This window comes from Bufo bufo, chromosome 2, assembly GCF_905171765.1.
Source record: "Bufo bufo chromosome 2, aBufBuf1.1, whole genome shotgun sequence".
Taxonomy (NCBI): domain Eukaryota; kingdom Metazoa; phylum Chordata; class Amphibia; order Anura; family Bufonidae; genus Bufo; species Bufo bufo.
In genome coordinates this window covers 177,280,728-177,303,510 of record NC_053390.1, presented here as the reverse complement: position 1 = coordinate 177,303,510, position 22,783 = coordinate 177,280,728, and positions in this window count along the sequence as shown.

Sequence of the window (22,783 nt, the reverse complement as noted above, 5' to 3'; positions counted from 1 at the left end):
CTATTACCATCTGAATTATATTTATGGGACACAGCAGGTCTGAGTAATCTGTCAGATGGTAGGGTATAGTTCACAATTATATAATAGAAACATAGAATGTGTCGGCAGATAAGAACCATTTGGCCCATCTAGTCTGCCCAATATACTGAGTACTATGGATAGCCCCTGGCCCTATCTTATATGAAGGATGGCCTTATGCCTATCCCATGCATGCTTAAACTCCTTCACTGTATTTGCAGCTACCACTTCTGCAGGAAGGCTATTCCATGCATCCACTACTCTCAGTAAAATAATACTTCCTGATATTACTTTTAAACCTTTGCCCCTCTAAATTAAAACTATGTCCTCTTGTAGCACTTTTTCTTCTTTTAAATATTCTCTCCTCTTTTACCTTGTTGATTCCCTTTATGTATTTAAAAGTTTCTATCATATCCCCTCTGTCTCGTCTTTCTTCCAAGCTATACATGTTAAGGTCCTTTAATCTTTCCTGGTAAGTTTTATCCTGCAATCCATGTACCAGTTTAGTAGCTCTTCTCTGAACTCTCTCCAAAGTATCAATATCCTTCTGGAGATATGGTCTCCAGTACTGCGCACAATACTCCAAATGAGGTCTCACTAGTGCTCTGTAGAGCGGCATGAGCACCTCCCTCTTTCTACTAGTAATGCCTCTCCCTATACACCCAAGCATTCTGCTAGCATTTCCTGCTGCTCTATGACATTGTCTGCCTACCTTTAAGTCTTCTGAAATAATGACCCCTAAATTCCTTTCCTCAGATACTGAGGTTAGGACTGTATCACTGATTTTATATTCTGCTCTTGGGTTTTTACGCCTCAGGTGCATTATTTTGCACTTATCCACATTAAATTTTAGTTGCCAGATTTTTGACCATTCCTCTAGTTTTCCTAAATCCTTTTCCATTTGGTGTATCCCTCCAGGAACATCAACCCTGTTACAAATCTTTGTGTCATCAGCAAAAAGACACACCTTACCATCGAGGCCTTCTGCAATTTCGCTGATAAAGATATTAAACAATATGGGTCCCAGAACAGATCCCTGAGGTACCCCACTGGTAACAAGACCTTGGTCTGAATATACTCCATTGACTACAACCCTCTGTTGCCTGTCCCTCAGCCACTGCCTAATCCATTCAACAATATGGGAGTCCAAGCCCAAAGACTGCAATTTATTGATAAGACTTCTGTGTGGGACAGTATCGAAAGCCTTACTGAAGTCTAGATAAGCGATGTCTACTGCACCTCCGCTATCTATTGTTTTAGTCATCCAATCAAAAAAATCAATAAGATTAGTTTGACATGATCTCCCTGAAGTAAACCCATGCTGTTTTTCATCTTTCAATCCATGGGATTTTAGACTTTCCACAATCCTCTCCTTAAGTATGGTTTCCATTAATTTCCCCACTATTGAAGTCAGGCTTACTGGCCTATAGTTGCCCGATTCCTCCCTACTACCTTTCTTGTGAATGGGCACAACATTTGCTAATTTCCAATCTTCTGGGACGACTCCTGTTGCCAGTGATTGGTTAAATAAATCTGTTAATGGTTTTGCTAGTTCACAGCTGAGCTCTTTTAATAGCTTTGGGTGTATCCCATCAGGCCCCTGTGACTTATTTGTATTGATTTTAGACAGCTGACTTAGAACCTCTTCCTCTGTAAAGACACATGCATCAAAATATTCATTAGTCTTCTTTCCTAACTGAGGTCCTTTTCCTTCATTTTCCTTTGTAAAGACTGAACAGAAGTATTCATTGAGGCAGTCAGCTAGTTCTTTATCTTCTTCCATATACCTTCCTTTTGTTTTTAATTTTGTAATTCCTTGTTTTAGTTTCCTTTTTTCATTTATGTAATTGTGGACTTATCAGTTGTAATTATATAATTGTGGACTTATCAGTTACACTATTGTTCTCTATGGAAAGTGTAGACTTCTAATTCAGCTTTTGTCTGGATCCTATTCAGCGGGTTGTTTATCATTAGGCTTGTGCAATCAGGCAGCGTATTTAAGATTGCGCATACATTTGTCTTCGTGTCTGGTGTTTGATATTGCTGCGCCATTACATTTTATTATTTTATCATCATCTTTGTTTTATCTTATTGTCCAAGTGGATATATCTATGCAATTTTATACATTTTATAATTTTTCCCATTTAGTGAGTGCCCTTCCACATTCCAATTTCATTTAGGTTTTCTTGGGAAGAGGCGAGTCCAATGAAGTGTGCACCCATTTTATTGTACCCAATTGGTGAGCCACCGAACACACACAACCTATAAAACCGTTTTTTGGGTTTTGACAATTATTACAGAAAGTTAATTTTGATTTATTCCTCTGTTGTTAAGCCACTCACTGATATGACTAAAAAGGGGGTGGATTTTTCCTCATGGTCGGTAGATGCGCTTAAAGCCTTTTCTAGTATTAAAGAGTGTTTTGCTTCTGCTCCCATTTTGGTACAACCTGATGTCTCTCTACCTTTTTTTGTTAAGGTGGATGCTTCTGTGGTTGGTGTGGTCTCATCTCAGGGTCCCTCTCCTGCCAAATGGCGACCGTGTGCCTTCTTCTCAAGGAAACCTCCTCTGCAGAGAGAAATTACGATGTGGGAGATAGGGAGTTGTTGGCCATCAAATTAGCTTTTGAGGAATGGCGCCATTGGTTAGAGGGGGCCAGACACCCTATTACCGTGTTTACGACCATAAGAATCTGGCCTACTTGGAATCGGCCAAGCGTCTGAACCCGAGACAGGCCAGATGGTCTTTGTTCTTTTCTAGGTTTAATTTTGTTGTTACGTTCCGCCCTGGGGTTAAAAATGTGAAGGCAGATGCCCTGCCTCGTTTTTTTCCGGGAGGGGGGAACTTTGAAGACCCGGGTCCCATTTTGGCTGATGGGGTGGTCGTCTCTGCTCTTTATCCTTATTTGGAGGCAGAGGTTCAGGCAGCGGCTCCTGATCTTTGTCCTCCTGGGAGGTTGTTTGTGCCTCTCGCTTTATGACACAAGGTTTTTAAAGGAGCACCACAATACTGTCCATGCTGGGCACCCGGGGAGTAGAGCCACAGTGGATCTCATTGCTCGGAGATTCTGGTGGCCGGCTCTTCGTAAGACGGTTGAGGGTTTTGTGGCAGCCTGCGAGACCTGCGTTCGTGCCAAGGTCCCTCATTCACGACCATCGGGTCATCTCCTCCCGTTACCCATTCCTTCCCGTCCTTGGACGCATCTGTCCATGGACTTCATTACGGACCTGCCTCGTTCCTCGGGGAAGACTGATTCTGGTGGTAGTGCACCGTTTTAGCAAAATGGCGCATTTCATTCCCTTTCCTGGGTTACCCAATGCTAAGACGCTGGCGCAAGCGTTTGTTGATCACATTGTTAAATTGCATGGCATTCCTTCAGACATCGTTTGATAGGGGCACGCAATTTGATTCCAGATTCTGGAAGGCCTTCTGTTCTCGCTTGGGGGTTCGGTTGTCGTTCTCTTCTGCTTTTCACTCGCAGTCGAATGGTCAGACCGAACGAGTCAATCAGAATCTGGAGACATATCTGCGCTGTTTTGTGGCGAAGAATCAGGAGGATTGGTATTCTTTTTTGTCCCTTGCTGAGTTTGCTTTAAATAACCGTCGCCAGGAGTCCTCTGATAAGTCACCATTTTTTGGTGCATATGGGTTTCATCCGCAGTTTGGGACATTCTCTGGAGAGGGGTCTTCTGGTTTACCTGATGAGGAGAGATTTTCCTCGTCTTTGTCATTTATTTGGCAAAAAGATTCAGGGTAATCTTAGGAGGATGAGTGAGAGATATAAGCGTGTGGCGGATAAGAGACGTGTGCCTGGTCCGGACCTGAATGTGGGTGATCTGGTGTGGTTGTCTACAAAGAATATCAAACTGAAGGTTCCCTCCTGGAAGTTGGGTTTTAAGTTTATTGGGCCTTACAAGATCTTGTCCGTCATCAATCCCGTTGCCTTCCGTCTTGATCTTCCTCAGACTTGGAAGATCCATAATGTTTTTCACAGGTCCCTATTAAAACCTTATGTCCAACCCACTGTACCCTCCTCTTTGCCTCCTCCTCCGATTTTTGTTGATGGTAATCTTGAATTTCAGGTCTCTAGGATTGTGGATTCTCGCATTATCCGCGGTTCTCTTCAGTACCTCGTTCATTGGGAGGGTTATGGTCCTGAGGAGAGGATATGGGTCCCAGTGGCGGACATTAAGGCCACTCGTCTCATCAGGGCTTTCCATAGGTCTCATCCTGAGAAGGTGGGTTATGAGTGTCTGGAGTCCACCGGTAGAGGGAGGGGTACTGTCACCGCCAGTTCTGTGAGAAGGTCTGACAGACGTTCTTCTCTACCTCTTGTATGACGTTCTTTGTTTTGGTTTCACTTTGTCATCTCCTTTCCTTCTGCCAAGTGTCACTTAGACTAATCGTCTTCCTTTATATTCCCTCCCATTCTGCCTCACTTTGCAGTTTATACTAGTTCCTGGATGAAGTGTTCACTGCTGGAGGCTGCTGCTGCTGTTTGCTCAGATAAGTCTTTTCCTTTATTGTGTTTCCTTTCTGACTTGATTCTAGGTGACCCTGACTCCGTCCGTATTAAGTGCAGGGAGACGGTGGTCGTGTCCCCTCACTATTATAGGGTTTTCAGGTGTCACACAGTCTTAGGTACGTGGGCATGCAATCGTCTACCATTGAGACCCTTCCATGTGCATAGCAGTCAGGGAGAGCTCTTAGGGTTTTAAAGGGCTCACCTATATGCTCCATAGTTTGGGATCAAGCCAGTCAGTTGTTTATTTATAAGTTCCAGCTATCTGCAACTTCACCCGTGACATCACCTCATCCACTTGTTCGCGCAGCCCGTCGTCTTCTTTGATGATCTGTGAGGAAAAGGACCTGTGGTGATGTCACTGCGCTTATCACATGGTCCATCGCCATGGTGATGGACCATGTGATGAGCGCAGTGACGTCATCAAAGGTCCTTTACCCTGGTCCTGAAGAAAGAAGAGGAGATCCGCTACGCGACCAAGTGGATGGGGCGAGTTAAAATTGTTTATTATTTTTAACCCTTTAATGGACATTTTACTAAGCATTCTGTATTAAGAATGCTATTATTTTCCCTTATAACCATGTTATAAGGGAAAATAATAAAATCTACAGAACACCTAATCCAAACCCGAACTTCTGTGAAGTCCGTGTTCGGGTACCAAACATGCCGATTTTTCTCACGAGCGTGCAAAACACATTAAACGCTTTGCACTCGCGGGGGAAAAAATCGTGCATTTTCCCACATCGCCCGTGTGAAAGAGGCCTAAGGGATCTGGGCTGAAGCCACTGATTAAAGTAACACTCTGTGGCACTTATGTAAGAGGAAAACAGTTAATGTTTAGTCCCTCGGCGGGCGTTGACTGTATGCCATTCTGGTTCCAGATGCTGGGGTGAGGTCCTATGGTTATCGGGGGATCTCCGACAGATGTTCCAGGCCATCAAAGAAAACACCATGTCTGGTGCAAACCCAACACATCACATCACCCACCATCTCCACAGTGAAACATGGTGGTGGCAGCATCATGCTGTGGGGATGTTTTTCAGCAGCTGGGACTGGGAAACTGCTCATAGATGAGGGAAAGATGGATGGTGCTAAATACAGGGATATTCTTGAGCAAAACCTGTACCACTCTGTGCGTGATTTGAGGCTAGGACGAAGGTTCACCTTCCAGCAGGACAATGACCCCAAACACACTGCTACAGCAACACTTGAGTGGTTTAAGGGGAAAAATTTAAATGTGTTGGAATGGCCAAGTCAAAGCCCAGATTTCAATCCAATAGAAAATCTGTGGTCAGACTTAAAGATTGCTGTTCACAAGCGCAAACCATCCAACTTGAAGGAGCTGGAGCAGTTTTGCAAGGAGGAATGGTCAAAAATCCCAGTGGTAAGATGTGGCAAGCTCATAGAGACTTATCCAAAGCGACTTGGAGCCGTGATTGCCGCAAAAGGTGGCTCTACAAAGTATTGACTTTAGGGGGGTGAATAGTTATGCACATTGACTTTTTCTGTTATTTTGTCCTATTTGTTGTTTACTTCACAATAAAAAAAAACTAACATCTGCAAAGTTGTGGGCATGTTCTGTAAATTAAATGATCGATAAGTTTAGCCTCTAGATTGATAAGTTTAGCCTTGATGTTATCGATATCAATAGCCATTTCCTCATGGGAATCTATAAGATGGTTATGGGATGCTGCGAATTCACCCATCCTGTTTTCAACATGGGAGACACGTGTCTCAATCGCCGTAATGGAGGAGCGGAGAGGGGTAAGTAATGTGTAAATTTCCTTGTACAGGGTAGAGCTAAAGGCAACCAGCATATCCTTCATTAGGTTGCCAGATGCAGGCTGGTCAGATATAGGAAGGCTTTGAAGTAAACCTGCTATGTGGCTTGCTGGGTGTTGCTCGGAAGCTGGGCCTACCTCTTGTGTTTCCTTCTCTTGGCATCGCGGCCTCTGTTCCACTCGATTCCCGCTGGGTGGAGATGGCAGTGAAGCTGGAGACGTTCGGGCACAGTCGAGTGGTGAGGAGACTGTCACTCCTTGATGAGCTGAGGTAGGGGAGCCCGCTGATGGCGATGAGCCGAGGCCTCTGTTAGAAGAGCTCCTTAGTGGGAGAAAGACATGGAGTCGCCGGGGCATGTCGGCAAGATGGCGGCTGTGTGCCGAGGTCCGCACCTTCAGCTTCTTTGTTGAAGTAAAACTCCAACTTTCCTTGCTTTGGCGGAATTATTTTCCCTCTAGGCATCTTGTAAGGATCTACCAGGGTATTTTGGCAGAGCTGCAGCACGATTGAGACGAGGGACCACGCTTTTTAATATGCTATGTGCTGGAGCTGAGAAATCAGGCAGCCAAGCCACGCCCCATAACCAACTTATCTATACATGCTTGACATCAATGAGCCGGAAGGGGCAGTCCTGGCGAGCATGCACAGAACGCAAGAGAAGCGCGCGCTACCATCTTGGAAGCGGGATGCTGGGCACCCTGCTGCAATGGACCGGGAGCCACCTGAACACGGCCACAGCAGCTCCCCAATGAGGCTTGGGAGGAGGCAGGAAGAAGAGCAGTCTCGGGCAGCAGCTCCCAAGGAGACTGACGCCGCCAGGGATAGGTCCCTTTACAGTATAAACAAGAAAACAGAGCCCATGGTACCAAAAGTAAAAATATAATTTTATTGTAACATAGTTAAAAAGTATAAAGCAATAAGTGATATGCCGTAAAAAAGTGAATGGAAGCAGAAAAAAGAACGCCACCCTGGGAAAGCACACGTGTCAAGTGTAAAAAATAATAATGATCAATGGAATAGATTATATACGGTACAATGACCGACCAATGACCAAAAAATACAGTATAAATAACAGTTGAGTCAGCAATCAAAAGAAAACCTACACGGCAAAAACTTAAACAGGTTTTGCATTGCGAGTGCAGCATAAATGAAATAAGAGCAAACCTCAGTAGTGACTAGGTATGAAATAACCTGAATCAAATGCTGTATAGGTAAAAAAGAGAGCAAAGACTCACCAAAAAGGACCATGTGCTATGTCACCCAGGATGGCGCTACCCCAATGCGCGTTTCGGCGTGCCTTCGTCCGGGGGTAACGCCATCACTGTGAATCATCTATTTACAGGCTCTCTCCACCAATCAGATGTTGATTATACATACTTGTCCTCACTGCTCAGCTGTGCATGTATACTGGCGCGCGGAGCTCCAGTCAAACCGCGTCCAGCTGGGAGGGAGGGCGGGAAAAGGGGGGAGGAGAGGGGAGGGGGAAAGGAAGGGAGGAAGGGGGAGGAGAGGGGGAGGGGGAAAGGAAGGGAGGAAGGGGAAGGAGGGGGTGGGGGGGAAGGAGGGAAAGGAAGGGAAGGGGAGGGAGCGGAGGGGAGGAAGAAGGGAAAATAATATGACCGTGCATGATAGAGAATGAATGAGAACATGATTGCCTTGATTACACTAAAGATAGAAAATATGTATATGTGAATGTGTAAAATAAAAAACAATCATGATGGGGAGGACAAAAAGATAAAAAAGATTATATATATATATATATATATATACACACATATACATATACACAGTACAGACCAAAAGTTTGGACACACCTTCTCATTCAAAGAGTTTTCTTTATTTTCATGACTATAAAAATTGTAGATTCACACTAAAGGCATCAAAACTATGAATTAACACATGTGGAATTATATACATAACAAACAACTGAAAATATGTAATATTCTAGGTTCTTCAAAGTAGCCACCTTTTGCTTTGATTACTGCTTTGCACACTCTTGGCATTCTCTTGATGAGCTTCAAGAGGTAGTCCCCTGAAATGGGTTTCACTTCACAGGTGTGCCCTGTCAGGTTTAATAAGTGGGATTCCTTGCCTTATAAATGGGGTTGGGACCATCAGTTGCGTTGAGGAGAAGTCAGGTGGATACACAGCTGATAGTCCTACTGAATAGACTGTTAGAATTTGTATTATGGCAAGAAAAAAGCTGCTAAGTAAAGAAAAACGAGTGGCCATCATTACTTTAAGAAATGATGGTCAGTCAGTCAGCTGAAAAATTGGGAAAACTTTGAAAGTAAGGGCTATTTGACCATGAAGGAGAGTGATGGGGTGCTGCGCCAGATGACCTGGCCTCCACAGTCACCGGACCTGAACCCAATCGAGATGGTTTGGGGTGAGCTGGACCGCAGAGTGAAGGCAAAAGGGCCAACAAGTGCTAAGCATCTCTGGGAACTCCTTCAAGACTGTTGGAAGACCATTTCAGGGGACTACCTCTTGAAGCTCATCAAGAGAATGCCAAGAGTGTGCAAAGCAGTAATCCAAGCAAAAGGTGGCTACTTTGAAGAACCTAGAATATGACATATTTTCAGTTGTTTCACACTTGTTTATTATGTATATAATTCCACATGTGTTAATTCATAGTTTTGATGCCTTCATAGTCATGAAAATAAAGAAAACTCTTTGAATGAGAAGGTGTGTCCAAACTTTTGGTCTGTACTGTATATATATATACACACACATACATACACAGAAAAAATATATTTCTAAAGATATATATGTGAAGTTGAAATAATGCTCCAACGAAAGCTCGATGGCAGAAGGAGCAGACAGAAGAGAGGTTCATTTTTCGCAGGCATAAATAGTTGGAGGGTGTGAAGATGTTACATCCTATGAAAAAAATAGGGGGAGAGGGGAGAGAGAGCATGTTAGAAAGATTAATTAAAAATAACTAAAAAAGTTAAAAAATAATGGGATCCACAGGCGTGGTCCCAGCGGTTACAGGAAGGACGAGAAACCCAAATTGTCATTTAGGCCCCTGGGGCATAAAGTCCCAAGAGTCCAAATCCAGCGGCTCTCCTTTTGAGCTAGCCTCTTTGATACATTGCCTGCACGTAAATCGACCTGGACACAGTCAATCCCTCTAACCTTTAAAAGTCTGGGATTACATGAGTGAAACTCCTTAAAATGTCTCGCAATTGGTTTAGGGACTTCATCCTCTTTTATTTCCTGTGCATTGCGGATGTCCTTTACATGTTCACGTACGCAAATCTTTAATTTGCGTGTTGTCAAGCACACATATATCTTAGGGCATGGGCATGAAGCATAGTATATCACCCTCGAACTAGAACATGTGAGAGAGTGGTAGATCTTAAAAGACCTACAGTCGTGGCCAAAAGTTTTGAGAATGACACAAATATTAGTTTTCACAAAGTTTGCTGCTAAACTGCTTTTAGATCTTCGTTTCAGTTGTTTCTGTGATGTAGTGAAATATAATTACACACACTTCATATGTTTCAAAGGCTTTATCGACAATTACATAACATTTATGCAAAGAGTCAGTATTTGCAGTGTTGGCCCTTCTTTTTCACGACCTCTGCAATTCGACTGGGCATGCTCTCAAACAACTTCTGGGCCAATTCCTGACTGATAGCAACCCATTCTTTCATAATCACTTCTTGGAGTTTGTCAGAATTAGTGGGTTTTTGTTTGTCCACCCGCCTCTTGAGGATTGACCACAAGTTCTCAATGGGATTAAGGTCTGGGGAGTTTCCAGGCCATGGACCCAAAATGTCAACGTTTTGGTCCCCGAGCCACTTAGTTATCACTTTTGCCTTATGGCACGGTGCTCCATCGTGCTGGAAAATGCATTGTTCTTCACCAAACTGTTCTTGGATTGTTGGAATAAGTTGCTGTTGGAGGGTGTTTTGGTACCATTCTTTATTCATGGCTGTGTTTTTGAGCAAAATTGTGAGTGAGTGGTCTCGGGATGATTTACTGTTGGCATGACACAGGACTGATGGTAGCGCTCACCTTTTCTTCTCCGGACAAGCCTTTTTCCAGATGCCCCAAACAATCGGAAAGAGGCTTCATCGGAGAATATGACTTTGCCCCAGTCCTCAGCAGTCCATTCACCAAACTTTCTGCAGAAGATCAATCTGTCCCTGATGGGTTTTTTTGGAGAGAAGTGGCTTCTTTGCTGCCCTTCTTGACACCAGGCCATCTTCCAAAAGTCTTCACCTCACTGTGCGTGCAGATGCGCTCACACCTGCCTGCTGCCATTCCTGAGCAAGCTCTGCACTGGTGGCATTCCGATCCCGCAGCTGAATCCTCTTTAGGAGGCGATCCTGGCGCTTGCTGGACTTTCTTGGACGCCCTGAAGCCTTCTTAACAAGAATTGAACCTCTTTCCTTGAAGTTCTTGATGATCCTATAAATTGTTGATTGAGGTGCAATCTTAGTAGCCACAATATCCTTGCCTGTGAAGCCATTTTTATGCAACGCAATGATGGCTGCATGCGTTTCTTTGCAGGTCACCATGGTTAACAATGAAAGAACAATGATTTCAAGCATCCCCCTCCTTTTAACATGTCATGTCTGCCATTTTAACCCAATCAGCCTGACATAATGATCTCCAGCCTTGTGCTCGTCAACATTCTCACCTGAGTTAACAAGACGATTACTGAAATGAAACAAATAACAAATATTTAGAAAAGGCTCCACCAGCAAACTACTGGAGCTCAGCCTTTCAGTTACCAGCTGAAAAGGAGGAATAAATCAATAAAAATATAGGCTGGCTCACAGTATTTTTGCATAAAATTTATTGATACACTAGATCAAAACAGACTAACTTATTGTCAGTATCAGCATACATATATAAAAAAATGTGTAAATAGGTATATGAATGCGGAGCTCACGCACAAACCTAAATGACCGGAGTACTCCTAGGAATAAGACCTAATGGCTAGAGTTGGGCTGCAAGGGGTATTCTATTGAACCGCTCATATGTCCATGCTTTCAGATGCTGATTTGCCGGATAGTTAAAACCGAACGTTCTAAGTTATCCTTGTTATAATTTCCCACAAGGGGGACTCTGTGTTTGGATGTCGGCTGACAGATAGAAACCACACTCTCTCCGATCTGTGGGGCTCCACTTACTTGTTATTAGCGGAGCAAACCATCAGACCCGCTCGCTCAGCGTCCCACGTATCCAGCCAGGTAGTCGATCGCTGGTTTGTGACGCAGGAGTCTGAACCGTCAGACCAACGGAAGCTGGTATAGCTGAGCTGAGCCGGTATTGCCTGAACTTGTCAGACCAGGGAGAGTGAACAAGGTTTACCTTGTATTTGCGGCAATGTCAGATATCGCAACACAGTTTCAGTCCACTTAGTAGATCCTTGGTAGATGAAATCTTTGCAGCGGTATAGGACGTCTTCTGATGCTTTGGAAAAGGATTGCAGAAACAATAAATAGTTGAAAAAAAATCTTCTTGCGTTTTTTTGAAAAACCGCACTGGTAGCCTGGTCTTAATACACACTAGACGCGTTTCGGAAACAAGTTCCTTCCTCAGTAGATAGTTGTATAATGCTGAATACAGACACAAGTTGTTACTTTATATACCCTATTTGAGTTTGCTAAAAAATATGGGTCGGATGGCGAACTGGGCTGAACTGCACAGCCGCAATCTTCACCTTTAATAACAGAAACAGTGACTAACCACAAATATATTGCAATATGCATCCTACTATCATATTATATTTATATATGTGTAGGATACATGTTAAAAATAAGAAATAGAACAATTAGAATGCAACATATGCTGGAATGACTGGATTTTAACATTGAAAGGTTTGGTAGAAAGTATGGGTCGGATTTTGGACTGGGCCAATCACACAGTCTCAACCTTTATCCTATAATATATAGATAGTCAATGAATTCCAGTACATTACTGCATACATTTTACAATGTTACATTGTAAAAGTACATATTTGGCTCACATTATAAATCTAATTAAAATACAAAAAATAAAAATAAAAATAAAAGGATAAAAAAAAGGGGGGGAATAAAATGAGAATTAGTATAATAATAAATTACATGCTGGGATGTCTGATATGTGGCATTAGGGGGAGAAGGGAAGGGATGCAGGAGGGGTCAATGCGCTGAAAAACAGCCCGGCATTGACTCCCCGTGTAAACCAACCCATCTCACCTATAGGAACCCAAAAATTTCAATCTCTGAGTTGAGACCTTGAGGCATCAAGGACCCAAACTCAAATATTTTCTTGGACTCCTGTCTAGACATTTTAGCCACAAAGTCGCCTCCTCTCCAGTCCTGTTTGACTGATTGGATAGCCATATAACTCATTTTACTTGGATCACCTGCATGGTATAATTTAAAATGCTTGGATAGAGGATGCGTTTCAGATTGTTTCTTGATATTATTAATATGTTCAGATATTCTGGTCTTGAATGCCCTTTTTGTACGGCCGATGTACTGCTTTGGGCATGGGCACTGGACAATGTATATATTACTGAAATGATCTCAGCAGGTCCTTTAATGACAACAATGAAATGCAGTGGAAAGGTATTGTTGGGATTAAGTTAATTTTCATGGCAAAGAAGGACTATGCAATTCATCTGATCACTCTTCATAACATTCTGGAGTATATGCAAATTGCTATTATAAAAACTTAAGCAGCAACTTTTCCAATTTCCAATATTTTTTATGTAATTCTCAAAACTTTCAACCACGACTGTAGTTCGAGGAGTCCACAAAATCAAATGATCGTTCCATGTTGGGACATGCGGCACATCTGCCACATGGTCTAAAGCCAGTTTTTGGTCTGCCTTGTCTGACACAAAGTTGGGGAGATACTGGTTGTAGATAACTTCTGACTAGGTTATCTTGTAGAGTGTTGGCTCTACGTGCTGTAATTGAAGGTCACATAGACAGAAGTCTAAAATGGGATCTGTCAATAAAATAGGCCAAAGTGTGGCCAGACATTTACTCATTTCATCCCAACGTGAATGGTATGTACTTATGAATCTAATTTTTTTGTCAGGTACCTTATCTCTTTTAATTTGCAGCAATTGTGTTTGTTGTTGTGTCTTTGCTCGCCAATACGCTTTTTTAATGGAGCGATGGCTATAGCCTCTCCTAAGGAAACAGCCTTTTAGTTCACTAGCTTGTTTTTCAAAAGTCGCATCATCGGAACATATCCAACGAATGCGCAAAAATTGGCAATTGGAAGTTGCATGCAAATAAGCATTGACGGCGGTCTCTTTACAGAATACATCAGTCCTGAGATGGCCGCCAACATCCCTAAACACAGATACATCTAAAAAGTCGACTTTCTGCTTATGATATGTATAGGTAAGTTTGCTGTTTCTAGAGTTATTGAGTAATTTGAAAAAATCATGTAATTGTCCCTCAATTCCCTGCCAGATCAAGAAAACGTCATCAATGTACCACGCCCAAAGAATGGCGCGGTCCATGATGACGTGTCTGACAGGAAAACGTCCCTCTCCCACAGCCCCAGGAACAGATTCGCATACGAGGGCGCACATGCTGCCCCCATAGCGGTCACCTGGAGCTGCAGGAAGAAGGACCCGTTGAAGGAGAAAAAATTTAAAAGTTGTAACAGAAAAGAAGTAAAATCCCTTGGCAAATTGCTGGCAGAAAGAAAAAATTCTACTGCCTGCAAGCCATCCGAATGTTGAATACTGGTATAGAGGGATTCCACATCACAGGTCACCATAAGGGTGTCCTCATCAAGAGTAATTCCCTGTATCCTTTGCAGAAAGTCAGATGTGTCCCTGACATATGAAGGCAAAGTTTCCATAATTGGTTTAAGATGAAAATCCAGCAATTTACAAATATTTTCTACCATGCTATTGCACCCCAATATGATGGGCCTACCTGGAGGTACGGAGGCCTTCTTGTGAATTTTAGGTAGCAAATACAGAGTTGGAATAGAGGGTTCCTGAACAATAAGGGCTTCATACATCTGTTTGGAGATGATGTTCCTCTCCAATCCAGTGTCCAAAATTTTCATCAATTCACCTCTGAAGGAAATCGAGGGGTTATAAGTTAGTTTCTGGTAACAAATTTGATTCTTCAGTTGTCGATAAGCTTCTGCTAAATACATACTCCGGGGCCAAACCACTAGATTTCCCCCTTTGTCGGCTGGTTTATAAATCACATCCGACATGTTTTTAAGTCTATCAAGATTTTGTCGCTGGTCCCTATCAAGGTTATCATGGTAGACAGACGTAGAGATTTTCTCAAAGTCTTTACTGACCATTTTTACAAAAAGGTCAATCGCGGGACATAGCGACAAAGGGGGAAATTTGGGGGATTTTTCTCGTATCTCCACAGGCAGCGGGAGATTAGGGAAATTAACAAGTGGCTCAAGAACTGGTGTAGGATGGAGGGGTTTGGGTTCCTGGAGAACTGGGCCGACTTCTCTGTCGGCTACAGGCTCTATCGTAGGGACGGGCTGCACCTCAATGGGGAAGGGGCAGCTGTGTTGGGGAAGAAGATGGCTAGAAGGTTGGAGGAGTGTTTAAACTAGGGACTGGGGGGGAGGGTAATTACACTATAGAAGGGGAAGATAGTGCAGATAGAGACCGGGGGCAAGGTAGTGGGACTGGGGGAGGAATGGAAGGAGGGACTAGAACAGTTCAGAAGGAAAGGTGTAGGGTAAAAAATATACATAAACCTCTCAAATGTATGTATACTAATGCCAGAAGCCTGACTAATAAAACTGGTGAACTGGAATTAGTGATGTGTGAGGAGGACTATGACATAGTGGGAATAACTGAGACATGGCTGGATGATAGCTATGACTGGGCAGTTAATGTACAAGGCTACATTCTGTTTAGAAAGGATCGTCAAAACCGGAGAGGGGGAGGGGTTTGCCTTTATGTAAAGTCCTGTCTAAAGCCCACATTCCGTGAAGATATAAGTGAGGGACATGAACATGTGGAGTCACTGTGGGTAGAGATACATGGAGCAAAAAACAACAATAAATTACTAATAGGAGTTTACTATAAACCACCTAATATACCAGAGTCCACAGAAAATCTACTACTAAACGAGATAGACAAGGCGGCAAATCATAATGAGGTGCTTATTATGGGGGACTTCAACTACCCAGATATAGACTGGGAAACTGAAACTTGTATATCTCATAAAGGAAACAGATTCTTGCCAATAACCAAAGACAATTACCTCTCCCAACTGGTTCAGGACCCGACTAGAGGGACGGCCATACTGGACTTAGTATTAACCAATAGACCTGACAGAACAACAGACGTGCAGGTTGGGGGACACCTGGGAAATAGTGACCATAAAGTTATAACCTTCCAATTATCATTCAAAAGAGCGTTTCTACAGGGAGGAACAAAAATACCAAACTTCAAAAAAGCTAAATTTAGCCAACTAAGAGAGGCCATAGGCCTAACTAACTGGGACAAAGTCCTCAAAAATAAAAATACAGCCACAAAATGGGACATCTTTAAAAACATCCTAAAATCTCATTGTGAGAGGTACATACCGTGTGGGAATAAAAGGTTAAGGAACAAAAAGAAACCAATGTGGATAAACAGAACTGTAAAGAAAGCAATAAATGACAAAAAGAAAGCATATAAAACCCTAAAACAGGAGGGTAGCACAGAAGCACTGAAAAACTATAAGGAAAAAAACAGAACATGTAAAAAAACAAATAAAAGCGGCCAAACTAGAGACCAAGAGATTAATTGCCAAAGAGAGTAAAACTAACCCTAAAATGTTCTTCAATTATATAAATGTTAAAAAGTATAAATCTGAAGGTGTCGGCCCTTTAAAGAGTAATGAGGGGGGAGTCGCAGAGAGCGACGAGGAGAAAGCAAAGCTGTTAAATATTTTTTTCTCCAATGTATTCACTGAGGAATATAAACTGTCAGATGAAATGCTGAATGTTGAAATAAATTCGCCATTAAAAGTGTCCTGTCTGACCCAGGAAGAAGTACAACAGCGACTTAAAAAGATCAAAATAGACAAATCGCCAGGACCGGATGGCATACACCCCCGTATCCTAAGGGAATTAAGTAATGTCATAGCCAGACCCTTATTTCTGATATTTGCGGACTCTATACTGACAGGGAATGTCCCACAGGATTGGCGCATGGCAAATGTGGTGCCGATATTCAAAAAGGGTCCAAAAACAGAGCCTGGAAACTATAGGCCGGTAAGTTTAACATCTGTTGTGGGTAAACTGTTTGAAGGTTTTCTGAGAGATGCTATCTTAGAGCATCTTAACGGAAATAAGCAAATAACGCCATATCAGCATGGCTTTGTGAGGGATCGGTCATGTCAAACTAATTTAATCAGTTTCTATGAGGAGGTAAGTTCTAGACTTGACAGCGGCGAATCAATGGATGTCGTATATCTGGACTTCTCCAAAGCATTTGACACTGTACCACATAAAAGGTTAGTATATAAAATGAGAATGCTTGGACTGGGAGAAAACATCTGTAAGTGGGTAAGTAACTGGCTCAATGATAGAAAACAGAGGGTGGTTATTAACGGTACATACTCAGATTGGGTCACTGTCACTAGTGGAGTACCTCAGGGGTCAGTATTGGGCCCTATTCTCTTCAATATATTTATTAATGATCTTGTAGAAGGCTTGCATAGTAAAATATCAATTTTCGCAGATGACACTAAACTGTGTAAAGTAATTAACACTGAAGAGGACAGTATACTACTACAGAGGGATCTGGATAGATTGGAGGCTTGGGCAGATAAGTGGCAGATGAGGTTTAACACTGACAAATGTAAGGTTATGCACATGGGAAGGAATAATGGAAGTCACCCGTACATAGTAAATGGTAAAACACTCGGTAACACTGACATGGAAAAGGATCTAGGAATTTTAATAAACAGCAAACTAAGCTGCAAAAAACAGTGTCAGGCAGCTGCTGCCAAGGCCAATAAGATAATGGGTTGCATCAAAAGGGGCATAGATGCCCGTGATGAGAACATATTCCTACTACTTTACAAATCATTAGTCAGACCACACATGGAGTACTGTGTACAGTTCTGGGCTCCAGTGAACAAAGCAGACATAGCAGAGCTGGAGAGGGTCCAGAGGAGGGCAACTAAAGTAATAACTGGAATGGGGCAACTACAGTACCCTGAAAGATTATCAAAATTAGGGTTATTCACGTTAGAAAAAAGACGACTGAGGGGAGATCTAATTACTATGTATAAATATATCAGGGGTCAGTACAGAGATCTATCCCATCATCTATTTATCCCCAGGACTGTGACTGTGACGAGGGGACATCCTCTGCGTTTGGAGGAAAGAAGGTTTGTACACAAACATAGAAAAGGATTCTTTATGGTAAGAGCAGTGAGACTATGGAACTCTCTGCCTGAGGAGGTGGTGATGGTGAGTACAATAAAGGAATTCAAGAGGGGCCTGGATGTGTTTCTAGAGCGTAATAATATTACAGGCTATAGCTACTAGAGAGGGGTCGTTGATCCAGGGAGTTATTCTGATTGCCTGATTGGAGTCGGGAAGGAATTTTTTATTCCCCTAAAGTGAGGAAAATTGGCTTTTACCTCACAGGGTTTTTTTGCCTTCCTCTGGATCAACTTGCAGGATAACAGGCCGAACTGGATGGACAAATGTCTTTTTTCGGCCTTATGTACTATGTTACTATGTATGTCATTCATACTACACTGCTCAAAAAAATAAAGGGAACACTTAAACAACACAATGTAACTCCAAGTCAATCACACTTCTGTGAAATCAAACTGTCCACTTAGGAAGAAACACTGAGTGACAATCAATTTCACATGCTGTTGTGCAAATGGGATAGACAACAGGTGGAAATTATAGGCAATTAGCAAGACACCCCCAATAAAGGAGTGGTTCTGCAGGTGGTAACCACAGACCACTTCTCAGTTCCTATGCTTCCTGGCTGATGTTTTGGTCACTTTTGAATGCTGGCGGTGCTTTCACTCTAGTGGTAGCATGAGACGGAGTCTACAAACCACACAAGTGGCTCAGGTAGTGCAGCTTATCCAGGATGGCACATCAATGCGAGCTGTGGCAAGAAGGTTTGCTGTGTCTGTCAGCGTAGTGTCCAGAGCATGGAGGCGCTACCAGGAGACAGGCCAGTACATCAGGAGACGTGGAGGAGGCCGTAGGAGGGCAACAACCCAGCAGCAGGACCGCTACCTCCGCCTTTGTGCAAGGAGGAACAGGAGGAGCACTGCCAGAGCCCTGCAAAATGACCTCCAGCAGGCCACAAATGTGCATGTGTCTGCTCAAACGGTCAGAAACAGACTCCATGAGGGTGATATGAGGGCCCGACGTCCACAGGTGGGAGTTGTGCTTACAGCCCAACACCGTGCAGGACGTTTGGCATTTGCCAGAGAACACCAAGATTGGCAAATTCGCCACTGGCGCCCTGTGCTCTTCACAGATGAAAGCAGGTTCACACTGAGCACATGTGACAGACGTGAGAGTCTGGAGACGCCGTGGAGAACATCCTGCTGCCTGCAACATCCTCCAGCATGACCGGTTTGGCATTGGGTCAGTAATGGTGTGGGGTGGCATTTCTTTGGAGGGCCACACAGCCCTCCATGTGCTTGCCAGAGGTAGCCTGACTGCCATTAGGTACCGAGATGAGATCCTCAGACCCCTTGTGAGACCATATGTTGGTGCGGTTGGCCCTGGGTTCCTCCTATTGCAAGACAATGCTATACCTCATGTGGCTGGAGTGTGTCAGCAGTTCCTGCAAGATGAAGGCATTGATGCTATGGACTGGCCCGCCCGTTCCCCAGACCTGAATCCAATTGAGCACATCTGGGACATCATGTCTCGCTCTATCCACCAACGTCATTGCACCACAGACTGTCCAGGAGTTGGCAGATGCTTTAGTCCAGGTCTGGGAGGAGATCCCTCAGGAGACCGTCCGCCACCTCAGGAGCATGCACAGGCGTTGTAGGGAGGTCATACAGGCACGTGGAGGCCACACACACTACTGAGCCTCATTTTGACTTGTTTTAAGGACATTACATCAAAGTTGGATCAGCCTGTAGTGTGTTTTTCCACTTTAATTTTGAGTGGGACTCCAAATCCAGACCTCCATGGATTAAAAAATTTGATTTCCAATTTTGTATTTTTTGTGTGATTTTGTGGTCAGCACATTCAACTATATAAAGAACAAAGTATTTCAGAAAAATATTTTATTAATTCAGATCTAGGATGTGTTATTTTTGTGTTCCCTTTATTTTTTTGAGCAGTGTATTAGTAACAGGTCCCTCTTGTTCCAACAACAGTTCCTCCAAAATATGGAGGGCTTGTTGTTCACACTCAGTATTAAGGGTCCCAGAGGAATCGCCCTTGGTGTGCCACCTCTTCATTATCAAAGAACGCCCAAAAAGGTGCAGATCTTTGATGGCGGTGAACCAATCAAAACTGGAGCTAGGTGCATAGGATAAACCTTCCTCCAGCAATGAAATATCTGTATTAGAGAACACATGATCAGATAAATTAATTACCTTTGGCTCGTTGTCCGAATGTTTCACATTTGTAGTAGACTCTGGTTGTCTTTTCCTCCCAGGTCCATCTTCCTCTTATTGCGAGTCAGACGGGTAGAATTAGCTCCCTGTGGTTGAGAATCTCTCGTCCTTCCTGTAACCGCTGGGACCACGCCTGTGGATCCCATTATTTTTTAACTTTTTTAGTTATTTTTAATTAATCTTTCTAACATGCTCTCTCTCTCCCCTCTCCCCCTATTTTTTTCATAGGATGTAACATCTTCACACCCTCCACCTATTTATGCCTGCGAAAAATGAACCTCTCTTCTGTCTGCTCCTTCTGCCATCGAGCTTTTGTTGGAGCATTATTTCAACTTCACATGTATATCTTTAGAAATATATTTTTTCTGTAATATATATATATATATATATATATATATACACACACACACACACATTCTTTTTTCTCTTTTTGTCCTCCCCATCAGGATTGTTTTTTCTTTTACACATATACATATTTTCTATCTTGAGTAATCACGGCAATCATGTTCTCATTCATTCTCTATCATGCACTGTCATATGTTCCCTTCTTCCTCCCCTCCCCCCCTCCTTCCTTATAAATGCACAGCTGAGGACAAGTATATAATAAACATCTGATTGGTGGAGAGAGCGTGTAAATAGATGATTCACAGTGATGGCGTTACCCCCGGACAAAGGCACGCCGAAACGCGCATTGGGGTAGCGCCATCCTGGGTGACATAGCACATGGTCCTTTTTGGTGAGTCTTTGCTCTCTTTTTTATCTATACGGCATTTGATTCAGGTTATTTCATACCTAGTTACTACTGAGGTTTGCTCTTATTTCATTTATGCTGCACTCGCAATGCAAACCCTGTTTCAGTTTTTGCCGTGTAGGTTTTCTTTTGATTGCTGACTCAACTGTTATTTATACTGTACTTTTTGGTCATTGGTCAGTCATTTTACCGTATATAATCTATTCCATTGATCATTATTATTTTTTACACTTGACCGTGTGCTATCCCAGGGTGGCGTTCTTTTTTCTGCTTCCATTCACTTTTTTTACGGCATATCACTTATTGCTTTATACTTTTTAACTATGTTACAATAAAATTATATTTTTACTTTTGGTACCATGAGCTCTGTTTACTTGTTTTTTCACCTGTTTTACTCAGGAGCTAGTACAGAGTTACAACTACGGGTGTCCTTTTGGTTGCATTGGGTGGACACTGTTTTCCATTTTTTTACCAATTGGGCACCTTTGGTCTTTATTGTTTTTTTCCCTTTACAGTATAGTAGACCCAGACCTCCCAAGGTGAGAACCAAAGCAACAGTAGGAGCCAGAGCTCCTCAGTTACCTCCTATCTGGAGGACAGGAAATCTGAACTGAGGTGTGGTGGGGGTGTGAACCATTTTCTCTCTTCTGGTTTCCTGTCCTGGATGGGAGGTCCTAATCGCATGGGTGCTGTCATGGGTGAGGGAAAAATGCATAAACTGACAACTGTATGCTACCATTGGCCTTTGCAATAGCATGCGTCACTACAAACTCCAATCAATGCTCTGGCTGTGTGGGGACACACCATTTTGGCAAGGGGAAAGGTAACACCCAGTTGTGAATAAACAACAAAGGAAGGCCATATGATGCAAGGTTATAAGCCAAGATGCTCCAGAGTTATTTTACATGACTAGTATAGCAGACTGATCGTATAGTTTTAGTAAAACAGACATGTCGGTAAAGCAGACGCATCTTCCTTAGCCAACTGAGTGCTAAAGTGTTCCAGTCTAACAGTGTATTATGCCCCTTTCAAACAAGCGGGTATCACGCTGCGGACTCTTAGTGCAGCACCCGGCCTGAACTTCCAGCACTGCCGGGGTCGCATAGCATTATATTGACATAATGCTGTCAGTGTTATCCAATACATTCCAGAACTGAAAGGGTTACATCGCATCATAAATCAATATAATGCTATGTGACCACAGGAGTGCTGGGAGTTCAGGACGGGTGCTGCGCTGAGAGTCCACAGCATGACACCCGCTCGTCTGAAAGGGGCCTTAAGGTGACCAAAGCACTATACTTTTCCTAATATGTTCAACGAGCACCGGGACACAGCCTGTTAATCACACTTGGGGTCCGCCTACATGGTGACACAAAAGGAGTATGGCTACATGGTGCGCAACTTTTGATATTTCAATGGTGTCACAATGCAACACTCATGTTGCAACTGCGATGCAACAGCCGCAGAAAAATCTGACCTAGATGTATTTATTCACATCACAGTTGCAGCATGACAACATTGAAATTCATTACATTAAATGTTGAGCGACTCTATAGCCGGACCCTTATTCAGTATCCAATATATGGTACCTGCACCTGAGCAGGAGATGGAGAAATGACCAACCCATTTCTGCCTGCTACAGCTAAGAGAAGGCAACCGCTGAATATGATCATGTGTTTAGGCTCCAGGAAATGTCTGACTGCCAGGAATTTACAGTATTTCCCTGCACAGTGGTACTCCTAGCCACACACTGGGGGTCATATAGATCAGACCACCACTGATCATAATATTCAGCATATTCTAGTGATATACTACAACATTTAATCATGGGAATATCGCTGTAACTGTGTGAAGAGAAGACATATGGAGCCCTACTGCCTATACTGTAAGTAAAACAGATCTACAGTATATAGCAGGGATGCTCAACCGGTGGCCCTCCAGCTGTTGCAAGACTACAACTCCCAGCATGTCTGGACATCCTACAGCTATTAGGGCATGCTGGGAGTTGTAGTTGAGCATGTGCACTCAACTTCTTTGGTCGACCATGGCGAGGTCCGTTCTGAGTGGAACTTGTCTTGTTAAACCGCTATATGGTCTTTGCCAACACCCTGAAACTGAGCTGCAGCACGGTGGCCATCT